This window comes from Lathyrus oleraceus, chromosome 7 (assembly GCF_024323335.1).
Source record: "Lathyrus oleraceus cultivar Zhongwan6 chromosome 7, CAAS_Psat_ZW6_1.0, whole genome shotgun sequence".
Lineage (NCBI taxonomy): Eukaryota > Viridiplantae > Streptophyta > Magnoliopsida > Fabales > Fabaceae > Lathyrus > Lathyrus oleraceus.
This window is the reverse complement of record NC_066585.1, coordinates 386344023-386357113: the sequence shown is the minus strand read 5'-3', so window position 1 is coordinate 386357113 and position 13091 is coordinate 386344023. Positions and strand designations below refer to the sequence as shown.

Sequence of the window (13091 nt, the reverse complement as noted above, 5' to 3'; positions counted from 1 at the left end):
CTCGTCATCCTTTTCTTTCGAGTTTGAAAATGGTTCGATCTTAGGTTCTCCTTGATCAAATTATCTTATGCACTCATCTATGATATTGATCGCATAACATGCGTCTCCTAGAATTGGTGCCATCAGGAATTTTGAAAGAATGAACTCGATCTTTTCGTCCCCTACTTCGAAGGTTAATTTTCCTCTTTTAACATCTATTATAGCTCCGGTTGTTGATAAGAATGGTCTACCTAAAAGGATAGGGATATCTTCGTCTTCTTTGATATCCATGACCACACAGTCTGTTGGGATATAAAGTTGACCGATCCTAACTGGGATGTCTTCTAAGATGCCTATAGGATACTTAACAGACCTATCGGCTAATTGGAGGGACATCTTAGTTGGTTGCAATTCTCCTAAGTTTAACCTTTTACATACAGCTAAGGGCATTAAACTCACACTAGCGCCTAAGTCTAGGAAAGCTTTGTCGATCACATGACTCCCTAAAATGCAAGGTATAGAAAAACTACCAGGGTCTTTCTCTTTCTTAGCAAGTTTATCCTCGGAAATAAAGTTGCATTCCCAAGGGTTTTGGATCGTCAAGCCTACGCTTGTTGGTTAAGATGTCTTTGAGAAATTTGGCGTAAGACGAAATTTGGGTGATAGCTTCGGGGAATCTCTACATAAAGCTTCTCTATTACTTTTATAAATTTTTGGTATTGTTTATTGACTTTGGTTTGCTTAAGTCTTTGCGGATATGGGATTGGTGGTTTGTACGGGGGTGGTGGTTTGTAAGTTTTATCCTTGGCTTCCCCTTCTTGGTCGGCTTGTTTCTCGGGCTCCTCTTCTTGGTTGGTAGGTAAATTTTCTTTAGAAGTTTTGGACTCGCTCATTGCTGGGTTATGAGGCCCTTCATAAGCGGTCCTACTTCGTAACGAGATAGCGTTAGCTTGCCCTCGAGGGTTCGGTTGAGGTTGTCCAGGGTATTGTCCTCCAGGTGTAGTTTATGGGGCTTGGTTTTGTGCTACCTGTGAGATCTGGGTTTCAAGCATCTTGTTGTGAGTGATTATCTGATCAACCTTGGTTCCTAATTGCGTTATAATTTCGTTTACGTGAATGTTCTGGTTTAGGAATTCTTTATTTTACTGAGTTTGGCCCGATATAAAGCTCTTCATGATCTTCTCAAGGTTAGACTTCTGGGGCACAACTTGCATAGGTTGATTTGGTTTTTGGGCTTAATAACCTTGCGGTCTCTGAGGTGCATGATTTTGGATAGGGTTCTAGTTTTTATAGGAAAAATTCGGATGATTCTTCCATCCAGGGTTGTAAGTGTTTGAAAATGGGTTACCTTGGGCATAATTCACTTGGTCGGTGTTCAGGTCGTTCAATAGGTTACACTCCGTTGATTCGTGTCCTTTAGATCCACAAAGTTCGCACTCTGTGTGGACTACTATTGCGGTGTTAGTGTTTGTAGACATATGTTCGATCCTAAGGGCTAAAGCGTCCATTTTCGCCTGCATCGTGTCTAAAGAGTTTATCTCATGTATTCCACCTTGGGTCTCCTTTTTCTCTATTGATGCTCGTTCAGTTCCCCATTGGTAATGGTTTTGGGCCATATCCTCAATTAGGTCACAAGCTTCAGGATAAGGTTTGTTCATCAGCGCGTCACCTGCGGCAGTGTCGATGCTCATCTTGGTGTTATAATGGAGTCCATTGTAGAAGGTATGAACGATCAGCCATTGTTCTAGGCCATGGTGTGGGCAAACTCTTAATAGCTCTTTATATCTTTCCCAAGCTTCAAAAAGTGATTCTCCTTGGTTTTGAGTAAATCTAGTTATTTGGTTTCGAAGAACAGCAGTCTTACTAGGGGGAAATATCTAGCAAGGAATACTCTCCTAAGGTCTTCCCAAGTAGTTATTTAGTTAGCTGGAAGTGAATCTAACCATGAACGTGCTCTATCTCTGAGGGAGAAAGGAAATAATCTCAAACGGATCGCATCGAGTGAAGCGCCGTTAGATTTAAAGGTGTCGGCTAGTTGGATAAAAACTTTAAAATGTTGATTCGGGTTCTCAGTAGCGAGACCCGCGTATTGGTTCTGTTGCACTAATTGCAACAAAGACGGTTTTAGTTCGAAATTGTTAGCACGAATAAGGGGGTTTACTATACTCGAACTAGGTTCCTCGTCAGAGGGTTGGGCAAATTCCTTAAGGGGTCTCCGGTCGCGATTCTCGACCATAGCTTTCTTAATTCGGATGAGTAAGAGGCGTGTACAAGTATAACGTTCGGGTTCCGATAAAGGATCTACTAAATTTCCGGTACTATGGGTTCTTCGCATTTACCGGCTAATAATGCCTTAGTCTATACGGTGTAACAACAAGGTACGAAATTTGACGAAGTTGGTCGTTGGCAACGGCGCCAAAAACTTGATCGTGTGAATTCGGAAGTGCACGAATCGCGTCAAAGTAATATAAAAGAATATCGATCCCACAGAGACCAAATCGTCAATCTATCGATTTCTATCGTTACGGTGTTTATCTAAGGCGGTATAAAAGAGATATTGGGTTTGCAAGATAACGGTAAATAATAAATGCAGGTAAAGACAGGTTGAATGTATTTCACATCAGTTAAGTGATGTTTCGGTTGTCTAAATAGAACTACTTATGAGACAATATTTTCTACTCTTGAAAAGAATCCATTTAATAGGAAATGTCGCTTTCGCGTATTCAGAACTGAGTTTACCCTTAAATTAAGGCCTTTTATTGTCACTTATAAAAGGTGCGCAGAACGCTAAAGTAGTAAACTTATTTTTAAGAAATAAGACTCGTAAACTTAGTTGAAAAGTGATTTTGATTTGGAAAGTTTACCCAAGGAGTTTCCTGATTTTAAATCTATCAACGCGTCCGAAAATAGTTTCAAAAATAGTTTTTCCTTAAAGTGATAAAAATTCCTAGTTACTAAGCCAGGGTGCTTTCGCACTCCTCGAATCGTTAAAACTAACCAAGTTTTTTCAGAAAACTCAAGTTAAAAATTAAAACAGCCTTTAAAGTATTTCTACAGATTCAATATGTGAAACATCTCTTTAACCGCGATCCTTACATTCTAACCTTTAAAAGATTTAGCCAGACATGGTAACATAAACAAACACAACGGTATTGATCATGATGAAAAGTTTGTTTTAGAATGTGAGGCGTGAGTAAAGTGCGTAAAGTAAATAAAGTAAAGCGAGTGCGGAAAATAAATAAAGTAAAGCGAGTGCAGAAAATAAATAAAGTAAAGCGAGTGCGGAAAATAAATAAAGTAAAGCGAGTGCGGAAAATAAATAAAGTAAAGCGAGTGCGGAAAATAAATAAAGTAAAAGCGAGTGCGAAAAATAAATAAAGTAAAAGCGTAGACAGAAAGTAAATAAAATAAAAGTGTAAATAAGAACCTGCTCCTAACGGAGGGCTTTAAATCTGGTACAAGAAAAATAAACCTCTGACTCCTGAAGCTAAAGACGACAGCAACTCGAAGTGATCCAACTCAATCTCACTAAGGTGCGATAACCCCCCGATGTGACGGATTACTGCTATTACAAATGATAAATATAGGCTTAGTGTTGTAAACTAAGTTGGATGATTTGAAAATGAAATGGAACAAACTATTTATAGAGGATTTCAGCAGCTTGCAAAGACCATGGTGCCCTCCAACTTCTCCTTAGTGGGAACGTGATTTCCAAAGGTGGCGCCTGACATCCCTTCATGGCGCCCGCCATGTGTGTAAATGGGAAAGATCGTGGAAACGTGGCGGTTACCTCCTGGTTGAGGGTTGGTGAGTCATGGCTTCTCCTATAGCGGTCGCCATATGCAACGCCATGTGTACAATTTTCACCGAAAACCCCTAATTTTAGGTCTTTTTGCTTCGTTTCTTCCAAAAGGGTCTGAAAGTGCTAAATATCTGAAAACAACATAAAAGAGAGCATAATACAAACAAAATGATAATAAAGTCCTAATAAACATGTGAAATCCGAGTCAAAAACACGGTGTAATTCAGTGTGATCATTTGACTCAAGCTCGGGTGTAGAGTTTCTCAATCATGTATCGTCACCCCAACCCAACAACAACATATACATGTATCTAGAATAGGAGAATATAAAATTAATAAAATAAATGGTGAATAATATAAAACGAGTAAAGCATAAAGATAAACACCTATAACAAGCGAAAACAACCAAATCTAGACCCGGCTTCTTTTAGCGACTAGGAAATACTCCAAGTCGCAGAGTCTCCCCAACAGAGTCGCCAGCTGAAACTAGCGGAAATATACTCGAACGCGTCGCACGCTCGAACATACAACATAGTCACCATCGAACTTTATTTATTCCCGAAGGGAAGGGAAAACATTGATAAAACCAGAGGGAAAGAGAATGGGTAAGGAAGTCGGTTATGCAAGGGGAAGGCATTAGTACCCCTAACATCCATGGTACTCCATGGGAACCGTTTTGATTATTCTTTATCGAATGGGTGTTATATCTAAGGATTACTCGCAAAATAATAAGGGAAACGGAAATAAAATAGATAAAGTGCTCGGTGAGGATTGGGGCCTTCATGCCTACGTATCCTTATAGTGCAATAAGGATTTCAGAGCTCCGTAGTTCACAGAACTAGTGGTGGAAGGTGAAAAGAAGTTTGATAACAAATATGGTTTAAGCCAAAGGATTGTATGGTTTGAACTCCAACAAGGGAAGAAAACTGAACTCAAGAGTAAAACTTGTATGAACTAAGACGTGAAGGGTGTAGCGGTAAATTCATGATCATTAAGCTATGGATAAACTTAACGTTAATAAAACCAGAGTTGTCACCGCGCTTTTATTGTTTCCAAAGGAAAAGGGAAAAGTACGAACAAAACCCAAAGATAAGAAGTTTTCAAATCAAAACTAATAAAATGCCAGAGATTACAGGTAAGGGGGTTGGTTACACAGAGGGAAGGTGTTAGCACCCAAAATGTCCTAGGTACTCCTAGGGAACCCTTTTTTATGTGTGTATGTGTTTTTGGTATAAAAGATGTTTGAGAAAAATAGATTTGGGGGATGAGAAAAGAATTCATTGATTATATTTTGTGTTTGACAAGACCTTTGGACTTGTGTCTACGTACCAACATAAAAATGAGGGATTAAAACCTCGTAGTTCGTGGTAACAATTTCAAAATGAGTGAATTGCTTTTAACAAAAGTTTAAGTTTAAGAGAGGCACAAAGTGTCGCATTACGCGAAAAAACCGGTGGGAAAACGAAACAACAGAGCCGCCACCGTGCGTTATTTATCCCAAAGGAGGGAAAGGAAATGCTCGAAGTAAACCTGGAAAAGACATGGTCTCGCGACCAGAGAGAGATGGGATCGGGAGTCGGTTATGCGAAGGGAAGGTATTAGCACCCCTACGCATCCGTCGTACTCGACGGGATCCACGCTCAGAAAGATAGAATAAGGTTGCTCAAACTGCTCAAAGAATGCACACACGCTGGAATAAAACACAGATGGAAAGAGAGGGGAACGGGACTCGGCAGGATATCGCATCCTGGGCCTACGTAGTCTGTCAGACACAGACATCAGAGTCGACGTAGTTCGGGACAAGGGAAACGTGCTCGCTAGGATGTCGCATCCTATGCATACGTATCTTCTCTTATCAGAGAAGAATCAGAGCACTCGTAGCTCGGCTAACACACTCCAAACAAAACCACACAGGAAACCGACTGCCAATCGCTGGACTTACATCAGACTCCACACAAACAGGAAAACATGGAAACCGAATGCCAATCGCTGGACTTACATCAGACTCCGAACCAACAAACACACACAGGAAACCAACTGCCAATCGCTGGACTTACGTCAGTCTCCAAACACACACAAAGGGGTTGCAAAAGAAAAAGGGCGCCCGGAGAGATCAGCTCATCTCCTGCCTACGTACCTCATCTGGTATGAGGATCAGGGCGACGTAGTTCCCCTACGCAGGGAAAGAACTTCTAACCTAACCAGAGACTGGGAAATGACAAACTAGCAGGGAGACTGACTCGAGCCTAATAGTTATCATGTAAATCCACCATGGTCCTAAGTTGAGGTTTCTATCTAACTTGCACAGGGAGTAAGCTATCCTAAACAGCACAGGCAAAGACATACAAGCACACAAAGCAAGCACACACACTATATGCACACAATTGGGCTCATACAAGGTTAGGCTGTGAAACACAAGCCAACTGGAATCGGGTGTAGTTAGCTCTTAACCCTAACATTGAGAGTTAGGGTGAAGCTGATGAAATGGGAAGTGAGGGTAAGACCTCACAGCTCTTATCCCTGGCCTGGGAGAGCTTCAGACAAATGAAAGTGTGGGAGTTCAGAAAGTAGGAACTCTTCTCCACATATGACTGACACAACAAAGATCTTGGGTTAATATCCACAATGCATCAACACATGGTGTGAGCAAAGTGGATGACACACTGAATATCAGGAGATGGATTACACATCTCTTTTATCTGCCAATTGCCTCATAAGAGGACTTTTCCTGCTTGGCACAAAAGTAAAAAAACACAAGCATTGCCTCTTAAGGAGGGTTTCAGACAGATGCTTGCCCACATAACAGGACAGGTCTTCCAGACTATATGAAGTCAGAGAGTTATACCTCAGTGGTTAAGCAACCAAGCAAAGCCAAAGCAAGTTCAAAAGAACTCAAAGCAACTTAGGTACCTGAAAAAATCTAACCCAATCAGTATACAATTCAATCAATCAAACAGACAAACAACAATCAATCACACAATCAGACAGATAAGGCATTAGGCAACAATGTGCAAGGCACAAGCTATTAAGCCACTTGGTCTCAAAGCCTACAAAACAACTCAAGGTTAGCCAACATCAACCAATTAATCAACTCAAATGAGTGGGCAACTCCAATCATGGCAATGTGCTTCTTAACCTGAAATCCACAACCCAAACAGTGAGTCCAAACCACTAGGTCAAAGCCTAGGGTCAAAAGAGGGTCAAACATTCAAAACAGAACATGAAATTTAACATGAATCAAATTCACTCAATCAAGAACACATTCCAAAAGGTCCCATATCAATATCATTAACCAAAAGCATTTCATGAACCAAACATGGCAAGGTATGCAAATTGTGACCACATTGTGACATCAGAAGCAATAAATGCACATTAAATAAAAAATGATTCAAATAATCTTGGAAAAATTCATGAGTAAACAGGACATACAACATGATCATCACACAAAGAATTAGAAGCATTGGACATCATTAGGCATGGCAATCACATAGCATAAGTCAAGACAAGCACAACAAGCACATGTGTGACACAAATTGTCACACCAAGTTAGCATAGGCATAAAACAGAAATGGTAATTGGTAAAAACCTCAAACCAAAGCCAAAACAACACTCAACATGTCTAAAAATAGTGTGCAAAAATTCAGAAGCATTGGATAAGAAACAAGCATTTTGCAATCAAATGAAGTTCAAGGCAATTTGGAAGCTCAAATGTGACCAATCAGAATGAAAAATCTCAATTAAATCAGAAATGATCCAAAAAATTCCAACAAAAATCATGAGCAATCACAACATCTATAACATGCATCATACAAAAAATCGAGGCAATTGGAGATCATTTGGCATGGCAAACTCATCAATCTAGTTGAACATCACAAGGTGTGACACAAATTGTCACACCTAACTTAGCACATTCATAAAACAGCAATGGTAATTGATAAAAATACCAAATCAACACCAAAATGTCAAGCAATGAGTCTAGTTATAGCATGCAATATTTCATATGCATTAGATTAAAAACCAGCATTTCACAAATGATATGGCAAAGCAAGGTCAAGAATGCATACATGTTCAAGTCTCCTAGCACAAAAAATTATCCAGCCGTGCACAATTCATGGAAAAATGACCAAAAAATAATAGACAGAAAATGCAACACAATGCAAAAAATCTCATAATTTTTGGATGATTTTTCAAATTAATATGAATTTTGTAAGATGAAGAAAAATTAAAAAATGAGATGTGAAGCATGTATATGAAATAGGAGGGAAATGGAAAATCATGAAAAGCATTTGAACTAATGGTCTCCGCTGGGAATCGAAGTAGGGAACATTTTGAATAATTGGCACACCAGAGTGAAACTCAGTCGTTTCACTAATGCGCTGTCAAGCAAAGGCGCGGTCAAAGCCATGAGCCAATCAGAACGCTGCATGGCCATGCGCATGCACCAATCACGTGCCAACCCTAATACAAACACATGAGCAACGCTTAACCGTGGCAATTGGAATCAAAAACCATTGCCAAAGATCTGCATCATCTTCTTCAACGCGAAACTCATGAACAGTGAGTGTTCATCAACATCAAGAACATTTTTTCCATATTTCACAAGTAAGCACATCAACATGTAGGATAATAATTACAGATCATGAATCAAGCATGGAAATGGCATGGATCATCATATATTCATAGAATCGAGCAAATGAAAAATCAACCATGAAACTTTAATCTAGCATATCTAACTCAATTTTGCATGAAAATTTGTGATTCAAAGCTCAGTTTAATCAGCACACTAAGATCTACAACAATGACATAACAAATTTGAGAAAAGAGAAATTCGATTTGGTGACCTCTTGAAGTGCAGATTTGGAATTCGTGTGATTCAGGCCTTGCAATGCTCCAAACTTCTTCTATGCAGCTTGTAGAGTTGATTGGATGAAGGTTTGAGGTTCAATTGCTCGTGATTCAACCAGAATTTGGATTCACCATTGTTGCTTCCAAGCTTCAAGCATGAACAAACAGGCACGAATTCTCTTGGTTCTTCCTTCAAACTTGCTCAAAGATGCTACCAGATGATGATTCAACCAAAGGAAATGCAATTTGTTTGAAGAAATTGAAAGAAAATTTGAGAGAAAAAGTGTGAAATTTTTTGATCTAGATCTGAAATTATGAGTCCCCTCCTCTGAAAAACAGTTAGGGTTTGGCTTTTATACCTCTCCCTAATCGTGTTTAATTAAGCCTAAACCAAATGCTAATGGAATGGATTAAGTTTCAAGGTGTTTTGGCAAATTTGGTTTTTCACCCTTATGCATGAAAATCATGAATGAACAGTACACGAATTCTATTTATTTTCACCTAAAATGCATTTTTAAACTCATTGGTGAAGGCAAAATGTCTAAATAATGCACCAATTTTGAATATTGAAATTTCCCTCCAAAAATCCAAGAATTTGCAAGTGATGATATGAATACAAATTATGTAATGTGATGCAAGATTTTAAAATTAGAGGTCACAAGGAGAAGAATGCAAAAAGAGCCATCCACTTTGGAGCTTTGGTTGAGAAGTTATGCCCATTTGAATATTCAAGTACACCTTGGAGCCATGTTTTGATCATATCTCTTCAACCACGCATGAGAAATTCATGATCTTGGACTTTTTGGAAATGGGAGAGAAAGATCTTCAACTTTCATGTTGGACAAAATTTCATTTGAAGCTTTCTTGATGATGTAATCTTGAGTTGAAGTTGGTCTAAAACCTTTCCATTTTTGGAGCCATCCACTTTGGAGCCATGTTTTGATCATATCTCTTCAACCACGCATGAGAAATTCATGATCTTGGACTTTTTGGAAATGGGAGAGAAAGATCTTCAACTTTCATGTTGGACAAAAGTTCATTTGAAGCTTTCTTGATGATGTAATCTTGAGTTGAAGTTGGTCTAAAACCTTTCCATTTTTGGAAACTTTCAAATTACAGGTCACCTGCTATTTTTGGAAAGTCTTGATCTGACTTCAAATCCTTCAATGTTGATGTTTGAAATGTAAAATGAGACTTGTTTACACATGAATGAGGCATCACTGACCATCTCCCACCTCCAAATCCACAATTGAACTGACAGTTGACTTCTGTTGACTTTTTAGGGTTTCAGATGATTTGCACATGGACTGATGAGCTCTGAGCCTTCAATTCTTGGCCAAACCACTTCAAAATGATCCTTGGGTCACCTGAACTCATTGTGCCAACCCTAAGGCTTTGATCTCATGGAGAATGCTCCTGTTGCCTTGCACAACTGAATCTCCTAACCAGTCTTGCCTGATGATATGATGGACTATGCAATGTCAATGACCTAAAATGAAAATGTATATACAAAATGGGAGGTGCAAATTTGGGGTGCTACACAAAGGGCCTAAAAGAGTTTGAATGAGTGTTAGTGTTTTTTGTCTTTTTGAAATTTTAAGTCAAGTATGGTTAAGTTCATTTACAAGTTTGAATTAAGAAAAGAAGTTTAAAAATACAATGGCATAAGGCCAAAGTTTCTAATTTGCAATAAAGTTAAAGTTTAGAAGCCACAAGAAAAGAAGATTTTGAAAGGGGGGAGAGATTTGAAATTTAAGAAAATGGGAGGAGATGAAGAGACTAATCCTAAGCAAAAATTTAAAAGCTATGAGTTGAAAAGATCTGACCAATGGGATGCAATCCAATAGACAAGAGTGTCATATAGAAACCCACTTTTCCTTTGGACTTTGGAATCAAGCAATATCATTACACAAATAGCAAGATGAAGAGCAAGGCATCAAATAAAGATAGCCACATCCAAGCTAACAACTTCATAGTCTTCTTCTTAATCTCTCATGTATCAGATGACATACTCCTTGAATGGCTCAGAATAAGACATTAGGCATGAAATCAAAATAACAGTTGTATCAAGACCATGTAGCGGATGAACTCAAGTGGATCCCAATACTTGCATCAGATGAAAGCGCAAACTTGGTTTCAGCAAAGTTGGCATTGGCCAAGTCCTTTTGCATAGGGAATATTGCCTAATTCTAAGTCCAAAGCTCATATCAAATCCAATAGTCCACACAAATATTTTTTAGGGGGTTTTGTTGTTATTATGTATTTTAGGGTCCTAAGACCACAAACACAAACAAGATACACAAACAAATATATACAATCACAATATATGGCTCAAATGAGCAAAGGGAAAATGGCATAAACATAAACAAATTAAATGATATGTAAATGACAAAATGATAAATAACTTGAATTCTAAATGACATAAAGTAAATGACTTGAAATTAAAAGCAAATAGAATAAAGGTTAGTCAAATGTTAGTTGATTAGATGTTAGTATAGTTTTTGCTTTTAAATTGATTAAGTCATTCTTTGGAGAACACTCAATCCTTTATTCATAAGCATGGATCCTTGAACCAAGACATCTTCCAAAGGAAGTAAAAAAGGCCAAGTTTCCACACAATACCATGAAAGGGGGGAGACTTGCAATCCCACTTACTAGAATGCTATGCCTTTTGGGTCAAAATTTAGCGCTATGTTAAGCAATCATAATTGGACTTATGTAGAAGTCAAAATTATCTGAGGTCGGGCAATAGAAATTTTAGTGTTAATGCATGTTAGAGATATGGTATAATGAACCACACTCCTAAAATATATCACACTTAAAAAGAAAATGGCAAAAGGGTGGACATAATCTCATCCATACTTGTATTGGCTTATGAACCAATTAGCCTTGGGATATAGAGATATCATTGGTCAATGGAATGGATGGGATAGAATGGGATTGAATATGAAGAGGGAGGGGAAATGAGAGAAACACAAATTGGTCATGGGAGGAATTTTATCAAATTAAAATCATTCATTCATTTTGGGAGATGAAATGTCCATTTCATCAATCCCCTAAATTCAATGATTTTAATCCAACAAAAGTCAAATCAACCTTGACCAAGGCCCAAATACAATAGTCAAACTTCACAAGTCAATAAAAATGGCTCAACATAATTTATTCACAATTAAACAATTAAAAATCAATTAAAAATGCATTAAATTAAATTATGTTTGATCAAAAACGTAAAATCTCTTCAAAACACCAAATAAATGGCCAAGAGATTTATCCTAGGTCAGTGAAGGTCAAAGGACCTTAGACAAAAAAATTCATAATTTTTGGAAAGTCAAAAGCATTTTTAGACAATTAAAAATATGCACAAAAACAATTAAATCATGAAAAATATCAATATTGATCCAAAAAATAATTTTAATTCAAAAAATGGAAAAGGAAAATATTTGAATTTTTTTGGTGAAAGTCCTATATTTTTTGGATCAATAATGAAATTAATATGAATTAATGAAAATAAAGCAATAAAAATGAAAATTCAAAAATTCAAAAATACGTGGACCATTAATCTCCCTCATTAATTGAGGTGGCAAATCAAATGGTCCAAAACGCGCGTTCCATGTGGTCTTGAGTCAAATGTTCCACACACGTGGTAATCACAATGGACGCGTGAGATTAGATCCTGGGACTCAGATTAGATGGCCTGGATAGATCCAGCGTACCACCGAAGCCCTAACTCCAGTCATCTTCTCCGGTGAGGGCCACCGGATTGGTCCATCCAAAACTTAAAGAAAAATGGAAATGAGTACACTATTTTGAAGGAAAAATGCTCAGGAGCTCGAATCTAGCCTCAATTTTGTCCAATTCCAAGTATATAAAAAGATACAGGGATTTGAATTTGGAGGATCATGAACTGAGTTGATTCGGTTTGACTTCAAAGAAACTCAATCTTGTTGCCTACATTGGTAGGACTTCAGACAACCAAAAATCAACAAGAATAGTGGAGAATTGAGTGAGAATCGAAGAGATAAAAATTCTGAAAATTCACCTTCAATGGAGCTTCAGAATGACATGATCTTGCTTTTAATTATGCTTGGCCTTGCTTCTGATGCTTGATGGAATGGAAATGGATCAAGGAGAGGGATGGACTCTTGGAGTTTCAATCTCAAAACAGTTGGAGATTTTAAACTCGATTTTCAAAGAAAATATTTAAGCTTATCCTTTAATGGTGAGGGTTAGGGGTTGCTGAATCAAAGCTTGGGCATGGGGTCCTTATTTCTGAGCAGGAGAGGTCTTATTTATAGGCCATGAAATTGATAATTGCACATTTCCATTTTTGGCAAAAGTTTGAAAATCTCTCTTGCATGCTTGCATGGGCGTGTGATAGGCCCATCAAGTGATGCACCTAGGTCCAAAATTGAGTGTAAGCCATGCTAAAATCATGTTGTCAAGCCATGCATGCAGAGGTATGAAAA

At 38.1% G+C, this 13091-nt stretch overlaps 1 non-coding gene across 1 annotated transcript; it reads left to right on the top strand.

The window, feature by feature from the left end:
* The first annotated feature begins 1725 nt into the window (after positions 1 to 1725).
* LOC127108645 (small nucleolar RNA R71) lies at positions 1726 to 1832 on the top strand. The gene has a single exon (XR_007796171.1). It is a non-coding gene; the product is annotated as a small nucleolar RNA R71 (small nucleolar RNA).
* Positions 1833 to 13091: the final 11259 nt, after the last annotated feature.